General features: G+C 37.2%; 1 protein-coding gene and 1 long non-coding RNA gene across 2 annotated transcripts in view; both read right to left on the bottom strand.

Moving 5' to 3' along the window:
* The window catches only part of plekhh1 (pleckstrin homology domain containing, family H (with MyTH4 domain) member 1), a 32,163-nt gene extending 31,794 nt beyond the window's left edge, over positions 1-369 (bottom strand). Inside the window, exon 1 of the mRNA XM_079458848.1 lies at positions 167-369. The gene's annotated coding sequence lies outside the window, so the exon portion shown is untranslated. The remainder of the gene's footprint in view (positions 1-166) is intronic.
* A 6,848-nt stretch (positions 370-7,217) lies between these two features.
* On the bottom strand, positions 7,218-10,673 carry LOC306895134. Its single transcript, XR_013786759.1, has 5 exons — positions 10,437-10,673; positions 9,744-9,810; positions 8,635-8,825; positions 8,403-8,530; positions 7,218-8,101 (listed from the first exon to the last, which is right to left on the bottom strand). It is a non-coding gene; the product is annotated as an uncharacterized lncRNA (long non-coding RNA).
* Positions 10,674-14,939: the final 4,266 nt, after the last annotated feature.

The raw sequence follows: 14,939 nt of genomic DNA on the forward strand, positions 1-14,939 counted from the left end.
TGAACATGTCAACATTACCGTAGAGATAAACCGCCGGTCATGTCAACTAACATCGGGGTCTAGTTCTGTTATAAACCCTTAAATCGTGTCACGAACCAGCCGTCGAAAACAAAACCTGCGCGAGAAGACAAACTTCAGGGTTTTTGTAAGAAGCACGCGAGCCTACCTTGTGATTGTCCTTCTGTTGACCGCTCGAGTTTTCACCTTAATGTTTCGAGCACGTCACATCGTTTGTCAAGTCTAACGCCTCCTGTGAGTCTTTCACTCGCATCGCTCCGTCTTGAGACGTTGCAGCGGATCTCCATTCAGTAAATTCATCCTTTATTCCTTTAAAGAGCAGAGCGCTGGGCTCAGATTACGCCGAGAGCCAAACCCCCTCAATGCGCGTGTGTGTATACCCCACACAGGAAATTGCATCAGGGGCAGCTACTGTCTCACAAGTGTTCAAAGTTTTCTCTGAGCCGTTTATTATATGAGTGGAATGTTATTCAATCATTCTGAGTGCGCGTTTTATTTAGTACAGTGATGAGTAATGCGCGGGGACACACCGATGTATTTCATGAGCCTGATATGAAATAGCCTACTGCATTGGCAAACTTTACTTTTAAAATACAAAAAAAGTTCCTGAGCTATCAAAATAAATGGAGATTTCTTTTTTATGTTCCTGTCTGCTGTTTTTGTTTATCACTGATTTACTTATTTTATTTTAACACTGCCACTTTGGAAAAAGCTAAGCATTGTAATGGTTTTATCTTTTGTCATAAGACAAATGAGATGACAAATTCAGCATATTATGGGCAATCTCTCAACCAACCTCACAGAGAGCCTCATCGGATGCTTTTTTATTAAAGGAGCTCTCAAGTATGGTGGGCACTTGTTGGCTTGTTTCCTTGTTAATCATTCCAAATTATTTATTAAAAAAGTTTTCAAGATTAATGTTTAATAAACTCATTTAATGCATGTGTTACATTATACTACACACTCATAACATGTTATGGGTTGTTTTTGACCCATGCTGGGTAAACTTTGGACAGAACACTGCTGGGTGATTTCAATGCTGGGCTGTTTCCTATCATGGGTGGATAAAGACAACCCAACAATTGGGTTAAAATAACCCAGCAGTATTTACCCAGCATGGGTCAAAATTAAATCTAGCACTTTTTTTTCGCACACATTTTTAAGCAAGGTTTTTTAGGATATTGAGATTTAGTACAAGTTTCCAAACATTCTTCTTGGTTGAATCTTTGTCTTATCTAAAAACAAACCATTTTACACAAGGTTTGAAATCCCACATTATGTGTATGTTCTCAAGTGCTTATTGTTGTGAGACCAGTTTGCGAGAAACATATGTGGTTTCAAAGCAACAACATTAACAAATGTTACTGCACATGCTCGCTATTTTGGCCCAAATTTAACTTCTGGGCCGCAAAGAAGAGTCCTTGCAGATTATTTCTGGTAACAAGCTAAATAAATGGCAAGAAAATCATATCAGCTAGCAAGTTAAAAGTATGTCTAACTAGTATTATTTTGGGTTGTCATCAAAACGTTTTTTAATAAAATGAATATGCAATAAAACTCAGCAAATTGTTTATTTAATGAAATTATTGTACAATAAAATGTTGATGTAAATTAATAATAATCTAAATAAAATAGAATATTGTTATATTATTAGCCACTATAGCCATACCGATCAAAAAACACAGACTGGAATTTAACTTCGGGCCAGGCACATATGGCCGATGAAACCGTCTAAGCAATATTGTTTAAAAATTCAAGACATAAAGTGTTCTTGGTGGTTATCTAAGTTGAGCACATAGACATGAGATGAACCCTCTGCTAACAGAGCTGTAATTCTTTGCTATTTGCAATGTAGTGCCAGACAAAATCCATTCACATGGTTAAAGTACAGTGTGAAAGTATCGTTACAAGGCAATGAAATGTTTGTGGGAGAGCAATTAGAAAGTTTGTGAGGGGAGTCTACATTCTTGTCAGTACTATTGCCTTAATCGGCTTCCTCAAAATAAGACTAAAATTTCTGAGAATTAAGCTTCAATCTTTAAACAATTAATATTATACTCAATTTAAGAAGGTAACTGAAAGATACCAGATAAAGAGATATTCTCTGCAGGACTCCAAGGACCAGAACCTTAGATCTATACTACTTGTCAGCAGTGCTGTATAGTGCATGACTGTGGTCTCGGACTTGTCTCGGACTCGTTGGTATCTGCGCTCTGACCTGTCTTGGACTTGGTTATTGGACTCGACAAATGTTCTAGTTGGTCTCGACCGAGTCATATGATTTTTTTCTCCTTCCAAACAAAACCATTGATGAAGCATACAGTACATGTTTGCTTTAGTTGGACTTGGAGTGGATTACTATTTGATGGCTAACAAGCTGTAAATAAACTGATAAATAATACTGAATGAAGTTGATGACTGATTTGAGTGTTCTGATTCACAATGCTAAGATACTGTACCAAATTATACTGAACATTTTCCTGACATCAACACTCATCATACAGACCTCAACAATGGTAACAATCATCAAACTAATTTAGACAAACTGCACTGTGTAAAGAATACTGTGGCAACCTGCAGCGCAGCAGCCTGTAATGTCATTTACGGCTGTGATATATTTCCAACATCATTTCTGCTGGTTATTTAGTCTCTACTGTTGTTTCACAGAGCAAACCCTCTTGTATATAAGATCCATGTATTCATATTAATTGCGGTTGCAAAAGTGATGTTGGTTTAGTTAACACAAACAAATCCATTGGCAGCCCAGAATGTGATTTTAACACTACAATAAAAAGACTCAAAATCTGAAGTTGCACTTCGGCTTTATGGGACTTTGGTGAAACTGCTATACCTAAATTAAATTAAATGACCTAATTTGATCCGCTTTTTGATCATTACCAATAAAGTATATGGTCTTGAAGAGGATTCTGTTTTCTGTCTCGGTCTTGACCGTCTCATATGGACTCGGTCTTGACTTGGACTGGAACCTCTTTGGACTTGAATCTCTTTAGACACGGTCTTGCCTCAGTATCGATTATTCCTGCTCTTGGACTTTCTTGGACTCAACAATGGTGGACTTGACTACAGCCCTGCTTGTCAGTGTGCAGAAGTTGTACAACCACCTGATATTGATTTTAGTATTTATAAAGAATACTGTGGCAACCTGCAGCGCAGCAGCCTGTAATGTCATTTACGGCTGTGATATATTTCCAACATCATTTCTGCAGGTTATTTAGTCTCTACTGTGGTTTCACAGAGCAAACCCTCTTGTATATAAGATCCACAAATTTAACTTTGCGTCTGCTGCAGATGTTTGGATAAAATAAGCGGTTACTCTCTCTTTCTCTCTATGTAGTATGTGCGTGTGTATATATAAAGCGTTTGTGCTGAGGTAATTGTAAGCCGCACCCTGTTGTGAACGGTTCAAAATCTTGACTGGTGTGTCCTGAAGTCATGAACTGCTGTAGCCCTATGCTGGAATACTGTTGCGAAGTGAAGTCCTGTTTACAAAGTTTATGAAAAGACAGACAAGTTACAAACAGGCAGCTTTAGGATCTGCATGAATTTGCATTTGAAAATAAAATAATAGAACGTGTAATACACTACAGATCAAGTTTGACATCATTTGATTGATGTTTATCACAATCTAAAAATGTAGGCATAAATGTTTGAAATTATGATTTCCACCAGTCCATTATCCAAACTCCCTTTTCATCTTGAGAGCTGCTGAAGGCAGTTACTGTTTGTAACTGTTTGTGTACTGTTTGTCTTTAAATAATTTAAATAATTTTAAAGAATTTATATTCAGTGACCGTATTTAATGTAAAAATATTTTGGTCATGTGAAAATATTTGGTATATTCCGAATTATGTTGTGTACAGTCCTGGAACCTCGGAGGTTGTTTAATATGAAGGAAACGATTTTTACAGTTGTTAGTTGTTGCACTGCATCAAACTGCATTTTAGCATTAACGTAAATGTCTGTTAAACAACCAACTATTTTTGTTGGTTTGACTTATGAACTTCTCGTTAAGTTGACTTAATTCGTTGAGTTAACTCATATTCTTTATTTAACCCATGACAATGAAATTTCTCTTATTCTTACAGACGCTCTACATTTGGCATGCATTACAGAACATGATATAGTGATTTAGCTCTTATCCTATCTGTCCATCTGTGTTCAATGCTGTTTTGATAAAACATATCCATTTGTTATTAAGCTGGAGGGAGATTTCATTCAGACGTGTCTTTAAAAAACGGGTCAAGTTTGGGATAATTTCACTGACATGTGTATCATGATCAAAACTGTGCGTGAGTATTTTGCGAACATTCTTTAATCTTTACTGTATATACAGTAGCTTCAAGTATTTCAACAAGACTGAAGAAACAGGCATGCATTTAAACATTAATAGCCAGACACAATTAATTCTGGTTTCAAAACAAGTTAAAGGGATAGTTCGGTCTTCATTTACTCACCTTCGAGTTGTTCCAAATCTGTATAAATGTATTTGTTCGGATGAACACTAGTCAGTGGGAAATTGACAACATGGCCTTTATTCAATCTGGAACATTTCTTACCAAGTTGTGAATTCTGCTTAGAGTCATTAACCTGAGATCTAATTTTTAAAAGGGTTGATAACGCAAGAGAAATATGATTCACTTTGATTGCCCTCCGTCAAACTATGCCAACTTTATAAGCATTCAAATAACTGTTTATATGTGGACTATTGCACAAATGCCAGTCCACGTACAGATTGCATGCATGAATTCTGTGTTTTGTATCAAGGAATTGGTCACAGTATGAGTCAAGCACAGGATGAGGTCACCCAGCATTAGTCGGACATACGCTTCATTCACGTGCTATTGTCATCACTCACTCAGCTAACCTTTAAAACAAACACAACCTCTCATTTCTTATTTGCCTCTCCATCACAGTCTCTCTCTGCTGTCCTCAGAGATTTTTTATTGCAGCTTGGCCAGCCGTTCTGGAACCTCGGAGGGAGTGGAATATGATGGAAACTCCTTTTTTTAAAATGGAGAATCTAGTGTAAACCATGTTAAACACTAACATTGTGTGGCAGCTGCCCAGGCTGAGTGAATTTGGGGATTCCACCAGTGGTGATGGATTAATTTGTGATTCCAGTTTATTGGTTCATTCACACACAAAAATAAAGTAAAAATAAGGCACACTATTGTATTGATATTTCCGTATTGATTTTTACAGTTGTTTTACCGGGTATTTAACATTTTGCACTGCATTAAATTGCATTTTAGCATTGACGGAAATGTCCGTAAAACGTTCTGCCAGTACTTTTTACTGGACGTTTTTGTACAGTTTGCAGCAGACTTGCTGTATGTCACTTGTTTCCCACATTCTTCAAAATTTATATTTTGTGTTAAACAGAACAAATAAATGTATACAGATTTGGAACATCCAAACGGTGAGAACATACTGGAATGACAGAACTGTCCATTTTGGCTGCGCTATCCCTTTCCTAAACTAAAGTTACTTAATGAAACCTTACACCTGCTCCTAAACACAGAACACTCAAAGTGAGTAAAACAGATAGATAACCAAACAGTTCTCGGGCACTATCGACTACCATATTAGTTTTTTTCATATATGGCTTTCAAGATGTCAAGCATAGGTCACGGCATTGAAGGCAATACAAAAGCGAAATTTCCAAACAAAAACACTGACAACAGCTGTTAACAATAAAATGAGCAGACTGAACCGAAACGATCATCAAAAATGCTTGTGTTTCACTTGATAACACTTAAGATAAAGAAACTACTGTCTTTTGTTGGTGTGGATCATGATTTGGGTATCACAAAATCAGAAACTTGTTATAAGGTTATTTTTTCACGTAACGTTAACTTTTGAATGCATAGGGTATGACTATCGGCCAGTTCTTAGTTAACTTTAAGGCAAGGAAACTGACCGGCCTGTGCACGCTCACTTATTGGATCCTTAAGTAGCCTGACATTTACACCCACCAGACAGAGAAAACAAGAGATTTGTACAGTAAAGATCAACTGAGATGTATACATCTATAGATGCGTGTACTAACAGTGACAAACGTTATAGCAAATGCTTTTACATGAACACAAACCTGACACATAACATGAGCCTTCTCCCGGTTCCCTCTCCCTTTATACTAATGCACTTGTGACAACTAAAGAAAAAGAGATGACAAACAGTTTCCTTAATGTTTAGTTACCTATAATGCAGCTATACAATCTTCTACATAATTTTAGATTGACCGTGCAAAACAAAAAAGAAAGGATCAGCATGAGAGTTATGAAATATATTTATATATATCTATATTAAGGGGGAACTGTCCCCCTAAAATGCAATATAACACTTGGCCCACTAGCAACTCAATTAATGCATATTTGGAAGTTGGTTAAAACACACAGGTTTATCTTTAAATCTTTTTTACAGAACGCATCTTCAAACTATATGTTCTCTTTGAATACTGGGATTGATGCTGGATAAAGAAAGGATCAGTTGTTCTCCATGTAGTCTGGATGGAGACAGTGGAAGTACAGCCAAACACTTGTTCCTAAATCACAGGCTACAGAACTGATGGCTGTTTATCACATTCACACAAGCCCCTTATTTCTGAACCTTCTACTTTATTTTACTGAACTCTGCTATTGTCTCTCTATCTTCCTGAATTGGTCTCATATGTCTGTATCTGAGTATCTCCTTAAGCTCTGACTTGCTGTAAATTATACACAGAGCTCAGTTTGAATGCTCTCTTAAATCTTCTGGATTAGTTTCTGTTACTGAAGTTATCGTTGCCAAAATATCCTTCACACACACTTACACATGTTCTCTCTCTCTGGCATACACACAAACATACACTCTAAAAAATGCTGGGTTAAAAATAACCCAACTTGGGTTATTTTGGTAACCCAGCGCTGGGTCCAATATGGACCGAGCCAACGCTGGGTTGTTTTAACCCAGCAGGGTTGGGTTATGGCTTTGACCCAGCATGTTGGGTTATATTTTTTACCCAAAATTGGGTTAAAAATAAACATAACTGCTGGGTTAACCTCAACCCAAAATGGGTTAAAAAATACAACTAGGTATTTTAATTTAAAAAATATTTTAATTTGAATATTAATAGTCTATTTGTGAAAAGTAAATGTTGTGTTTGTGTGTTGGGGTCTGAGAGAAGCGCATGGCAAATCAAGTAGGGAAAAAACTCGTTTATTTTACATTCAGCGATAAAAAACTGCATGAATTCTTTTTCCCTAAGAAATGGTCACAATAAAAATGTATTAATTGTAGTGTACAATTTCTCTAGTAGGAGTTTATCCAGTTTATTTTTACGCAATGTCAGCATCAGTTAACATTGTGTAAAAATAAACTGGATAAACTCCTACTAGAGAAATTGTCACAATAAAATCAATTGTAGAGTAAAAAATCAGTGACATTTTAACTTCTTTTACACTTTATAAACATCAGCATGTCAGAATCAATAAACATTCAACCAAAGCAACAAACTGCATATATTCTGTTTTCCTAAGAGAGAAATTGTCACAGAAAAATAAATTGTAAAAACATTGGCATTAAAACTATCACAACATGTTTAATTGTTTAATACTCTATGCACTTCTGCATAATGTCAGAATCAGTTAAAACTCAGCCAAAATAACAAACTGCACACATTCTGCTCTTCCTTAGAGAGAAAGGGTCAAGAACTTAATGATTTAAGAACTTAAATCATTATAAATTGAACTGGCAAAGCTGTTCTCACTGACAACAACTACTGTTTAGCAGCAGAAATAAAAGCACGTAGAATTCTTATTGATGGAGTTTCATCTCCAAGAAGTCCAAACACCACAGTCTGTAGAAACTGCCAGACGGGGGAGCATTGCTTGGGGTAATTGATATCCAAGACGTAGAAAGCTTTAAAGCAAACATCTACTGCTGCCAGCAATGTTTTTTGCTCAAGTGCTTCTCCATTTACTATAACAAAAGCCTGAAAGCACTCGTTGTCTCCCAGCATGAGAACATAGGGAAATTCGACTGTGCCTTTTGATCTCAGGTATTCAGCCATGTTGGTACCAATCTGAAAAATAAATGATGTGAGAACAGAGCTCAAATAATCTGAAGGGAATAAATAAAAAACTTGCTAAAATCCTTTTTGGAAGAACCCCGATATTACTATTTTCACATAGTTGATTTGGGCTCAAATTAATTTAAGATTTCTTGGGAAATGTGAAGGCAAAAAATTGCTTAAATGCTTGATTGCATTTTTTACTAGATTTATACACAGCTGAAGCTCACATTTTGACAGAGTGCTAATACATATGGAGAGCACAATGTCTTGTGACACCTTGATGTGCTTTTAGCAATGGCTGTTTACTTACCGGTTGTATGTCTATGAATGCCCTCCTGGTTTCAATAAAGGTTGGTTTGAACATTTTCCTTCCGATCTTATAAACTGAAGTTGGAAGGACTACAGGTAGGACAATTAAGGCAATGTCACTCTGATGGTCTGCAATTAAAATTAAACGAGTTCATGTAAACACTTAAAGTGCTAGCATCCTTAACATTTGACACCAAGGGTTACATTTTTTACAAAGGGCAAAATATAATTACCTGCTGACATAGTTTGTAAGTTGGACAGTAAATGAAGAGTCCATTTGGCCCGATGGATGGCTGTCTCTTTCATGTATTGTTCAACCTGACTTGCTGGCCAGATATTATTTTTCGAAGTCCAATAACAGGGATAAGCGAGGTCAGCGTGGAGTCGTCCAAAAGGTAGAGGGTTTCTTGGTCAATCTTCTCAGCTGTAAAAGAAGTTACATCCAGAACATGTTATATTCTGATGCGGCAATTACATGCTCTATTGTTAGTAAGTCTGTCATCTGCTAAATGAAAGTAGATACATTGAAACAGACCAAACTGAGGAAATTACAATCATGTAAAAACAAATGGCTACGCCACAGACTGTAACTTCAACTCCGATTTTTGTGCATATCCGATTAAAATTGAATTTAAATTATATATTGTCCAAACTATAGCAACTGTTCAGATCCGATGAGTGTCCCATGGTTGTCTTTCATTTTTGCAATATGTGATTTGGTGCCTATGGCAATGACAGGGAGCGTTGAACTTAATGCGTTGCTTTGCAAATCGATTGGTGCATGACATCGCAATACTCAGCACACTGCTCTCTGTGTCGCTCTTGCTTTATGATGATGTCAAACGCGTCCACACAGCTTCTTGAGGATACTCCTGCGTTACCCATACAATGCATTTACTTAATGTCACAACAAATACGCCAAAAGTCTGTCAAAATCCTGTGAACACTGTTCTCAATCGCGGATAAGCTCGGATAGACGAATTCGACACGAAGTACGTCACCGAGAGGATGCGAATGTGTTGTAGTGCTCTCATGGACGCACGTCTTAGCCTGACAGGGTAGAGAAGAATATGTTGATAAAAGTACTTTTCTGGACCTTGACGGGCACAATTAGCATGATGTCTATGAGGTGGTATGGAATATCTCGGATGTGGATCTAAAATATCTTAATTTGTGTTCTGAAGATGCTAGGAGGTCTTGAATCGTGTAGAGCGTTATGTGTGTGACAAAACATTACCAAAAAAGTATTTTTGGATAAACTATCCCTTTAATAACACTTTAACCTTGAAAAGCAGTGCATTGCTATAAACAACACTGTAAAATATTATACATTCACACTTACCTTCAAATGTGGGAATTAACTGGTCAAGTTTCCATTCTCTAAGCTTACTTTGTACAAAATCATCCATCTGAAAAAAAGAGTTACAAGACATTTTAGCATTCTAGACACATACATCTTAATCCTCAATTACATAAAGTGGCATGTAAATAATAATCTATATTAGATGCAAAACCCTCTAATTTAAGTCCGTCAGACGACATTTTGTTTAAACGAGCATTTTTTATCAGGCCCCTCCGTATACCAGCAGCATGCTAACGTTAGATTTAAAACTTTCGAATCGAAACACTGGCATCTAAAAACTTATATTAAATAAATAAATGGTAATGAAGTGAATGTCTGATATATTCAAGAAAAAGGAAAATGAACGTCATGATATAACGTTACGTAAGTTATCTTAATGGGTAAATCATGGCAGGTTGAACGTTTAAGACAGCCAAAAATATAGTATTCTCTTTGTGAACAAATAAATTGTGATGTAATGAATGAATAACTTCATAAAAATTGTCGAAAACTGAAAACTAGCTAGGCGGGAAATTATCGTGCTAACAGAAACTCAGGGCAGCAAGCCCAACTTGACCGTAAATAACCGCAATTATAACAAACGACTTATAATACAACAAAATGTATCTTAAATATAAAGTATAGAAATAGTTTTTTATAAAGTATAGAAAAAGTAATTTTACACCATCTTACCTTTTCTGGCCTCAAAAATTCATCGACGAGCCTCAGCTTCAGTTTTCGCGTCGTCTCACTTCCCTGAGCAGACTCCGTTTACTAATTGCGCAGCACATCCGCCAACAAAAAGTAGTCCTTAAGCCCGAAGCGTTGGGTTTCTTTTCGTCAAGAAAAGAACACTAAAAGGCTTATTTAAAAATATATTAGTGAAGCGTTTTCATTACATGTCCCAAGAAAGTTTAAAAGTTCCCTCTCACTTGTCCCTCCCACTGGTTACTGCGGGATACAGGCTGATTTAACCCCCAAAGTTCACCTCAGGCATTTTCACATTTATCGCTATTTAGTTGTTTTTTCCACAAACATATTTCTGCCAAAAGCCGCAATATTTTGTCAAGCGCCGCAAACGGTGGCGGAGTATTATCAACACTGAGGGAATCGTCGGAACCTTTTTAACGTAACGTGCCGTTCTCTTTAACGTCCGCATGAACAACCCAGCACTGTTGGGTTACGGTCGCCAACCCAAATTTGGGTCAAATCAACCAGTTTTCGTACCCAGCGGTCTTAACCCAGCGCTTGGGTTGAAAAAACAACCCAGCAGTTTTTAGAGTGTACAATAAAATATTTAGAGGAAAATAATTTAAAGTTATAGTAACACTAATTGTCTAACTGTAAGTTACTTTGATATATACATTTTGTAGAGAAATACATTCTTTTGCAAATTTGTAGTATTATGTTTATTGGTATAACAATACAGGCAGAGGGACGAGACACCCAGAGAGAGCCGAAGTTGAAGGGTTTATTGCAGGGAGAGGAGGTGCACAGAAGACAGTTGAAACAATCCTGGTAACATCCACAGGTTATTAACTAAACGACAAGTATAATCCAAGAGACAACATCCACAGACGAGTAACTAAACGACAAGTATAATCCAAGAGGCAATTTCCACAGACGAGTAACTAAACGACAAGTATAATCCAAGAGGCAACATCCACAGACGAGTAACTAAACGACAAGTATAATCCAAGAGGCAACATCCACAGACGAGTATCTAAACGAAAAGTATAATCCAAGAGGCAACATCCACAGACGAGTAACTAAACGACAAGTATAATCCAAGAGGCAACATCCACAGACGAGTAACTAAACGACAAGTATAATCCAAGAGGCAACATCCACAGACGAGTAAGTAAATGACAAGTATAATCGAAGAGGCAACATCCACAGACGAGTAACTAAACGACAAGTATAATCCAAGAGGAAACATCCACAGATGAGTAACTAAACGACAAGTATAATCCAAGAGGCAACATCCACAGACAAGTAATTAAACGACAAGTATAATCCAGGAGGCAACATCCACAGCCGAGTAACTAAATGACAAGTATAATCCAAGAGGCAACATCCACAGCCGAGTAACTAAACGACAAGTATAATCCAAGAGGCACAATCCACAGACGAGTAACTAAACGACAAGTATAATCCAAGAGGCAACATCCACAGACGAGTAACTAAATGACAAGTATAATCCAAGAGGCAACATCCACAGACGAGTAAGTAAATGACAAGTATTATCCAAGAGGCAACATCCACAGACGAGTAACTAAACGACAAGTATAATCCAAGAGGAAACATCCACAGATGAGTAACTAAACGACAAGTATAATCCAAGAGGCAACATCCACAGACGAGTAACTAAACGACAAGTATAATCCAAGAGGCAACATCCACAGCCGAGTAACTAAATGACAAGTATAATCCAAGAGGCAACATCCACAGCCGAGTAACTAAACGACAATTATAATCCAAGAGGCAACATCTACAGCCGAGTAACTAAACGACAAGTATAATCCAAGAGGCAACATCCACAGACGAGTAACTAAACGAAAAGTATAATCCAAGAGGCAACATCCACAGCCGAGAAACTAAACGACAAGTATAATCCAAAAGGCAACATCCACAGCCGAGTAACTAAACGACAAGTATAATCCAAGAGACAACATCCACAGACGAGTAACTAAACGAAAAGTATAATCCAAGAGGCAACATCCACAGCAGAGTAACTAAATGAAAAGTATAATCCAAGAGGCAACATCCACAGCTGAGTAATTAAACAACAAGTATAATCCAAGAGGCAACATCCAGAGCCGAGTAACTAAATGACAAGTATAATCCAAGAGGCAACATCCACAGCCGAGTAATTAAACGACAACTATAATCCAAGAGGCAACATCCACAGCCGAGTAACTAAACAACAATTATAATCCAAGAGGCAACATCCACAGACGAGTAACTAAACGACAAGTATAATCCAAGAGGCAACATCCACAGCAGAGTAACTAAACGACAACAAAAATTCAAGAGGCAACATCCACAGCAGAGTAACTAAACGACAACAATAATTCAAGAGGCAACATCCAAAACCGAGAAACTAAACGACAATTATAATCCAAGAGGCAACATCCACAGCCGAGTAACTAAACGAACAGTATAATCCAAGAGGCAAAACATCCACAGCCGAGTAACTAAACGAAAAGTATAATCCAAGAGGCAAAACATCCACAGACGAGTAACTAAACGACAACTATAATCCAAGAGGCAACATCCACAGACTAGTTACTAAACTACAACTATAGGGTCAGCTGTGGCCTAATGGTTAGAGCGTTGGGTTTGTGATCAGAAGGTTGCCGGTTCTAATCTCAGTGCCAGCAGGTGATGACTGAAGGGCCCTTGAGCAAGGCACCTTACCCCTGATTGCTCTGCAGTAATGTGCCACTGTAAATCGCTTTGGAAAAAAGCGTCTGCCAAAATGAATAAATGTAAAAAAAATAATCCAAGAGGCAACATCCACAGACGAGTTACTAAACGACAACTATAATCCAAGAGGCAACATCCACAGCCGAGTAACTAAACGACAGTATAATCCAAGAGGCAACATCCACAGACGAGTAACTAAACGACAGTATAATCCAAGAGGCAACATCCACAGACGAGTAACTAAACGACAGTATAATCGAAGAGGCAACATCCACAGACGAGTTACTAAACGACAACTATAATCCAAGAGGCAACATCCACAGACGAGTAACTAAACGACAAGTATAATCCAAGAGGCAACATCAACAGGTGAGTAACTAAACGACAACTATAATCCAAGAGGCAACATCCACAGACGAGTAACTAAACGAAAAGTATAATCCAAGAGGCAACATTCACAGCAGAGTAACTAAATGAAAAGTATAATCCAAGAGGCAACATCCACAGTTTTACAAAATATAAAGTTTTTTTCATATATGGCTTTCAAGATGTCAAGCATAGGTCACGGCATTGAAGGCAATACAAAAGGAAAACTGGAGGCGGCCACTACAAACCAGCACTGCTGCATAAGGAGTTTAAAATATCAACTTGTTGTGTTGTTTAGTGCCACAATCGACAGAATACAAAATGCTGCCATTTCCAAACAAAAACACTGACAACAGCTGTTAGCACAAGTATAATAATATATAAATAACCTCATAATTTATAGTAAATTAACCAGTTAATTCAGGGTGGTGTGCAGATATAGATTAAAGGCATGATTAACCTAAAAACAAGAGTTCATTTGCAAACAGATCAAAATTCATATTATTGTCTTGTTCATTTATTAATATCAATAAAACTGCATTTGGGTTGAGTAATAATAACTACCAAAAAATACAGCTAGCTAACACTATAAAAACATAAAATGATTTTTGAACATTTTAAAAAACATTTTTTTTTGAACATTTTAAAAATTTGAGTTTGCAAATGAAATGGAGATACCAAAATTCTACCTGAAAAGTCTTTAAACAATATTTTGATAGTGAATATCTAGCAACCCAGTCAGTTTTTTATCATTAATTAGTGTCTTTACAGTGTTCTTTCAAAGATTCAACGGCATTTTTTAAATGTGAGACCTACACACAAGAAACACACATGTACAAACCCTTGCATGCTTTCCACTTGTCCGCCTCTTCTCCACATTGGACGGCAGTGTAAAAAAGGACAGTGACGAGCTCTGTGTTTTATTTTTATTGCATATTGCTTTCCGTTTATAATCATTGTGCATAAATGGTTAAATTGCAAAATAGATATAGTCTATAGTCAGATGTTGTGTACTCTATTTAAAGTAATCTTTGCATTCTTGTGGCAAGAAATCTTGGAATGGAAATCAACATGAGGGATTGTCATTTTGCTTGAATGGTGTGTGTGTGTTATGACTGCAATGAGGTGTAAAGCCCACACAGGCTTTCATTTCCCTAATTCAGTTCACCACCTGTTTCCAAGTCTGTGTCAGCATTTCTTATCCCTCTGCAAGCCTGTGAAACCCTTAATTCCTTTGCAATCTTGTGGTTATCCCAAAAGACCTCCCACTCAACACCTTACACTTGGCTCCATTTCTAAGTGCCCTTCCCATTTTGCTTATACCACTGGCAAGTGTCAGTCGTGTAGAACGGCAGACATTTTGAACCTGCAATGTCTGGACTCCAACTAAATCAGTGTCTC

The sequence above is a fragment of the Barbatula barbatula genome (assembly GCF_947034865.1).
Source record: "Barbatula barbatula genome assembly, chromosome: 6".
Taxonomy (NCBI): Eukaryota; Metazoa; Chordata; class Actinopteri; order Cypriniformes; family Nemacheilidae; genus Barbatula; species Barbatula barbatula.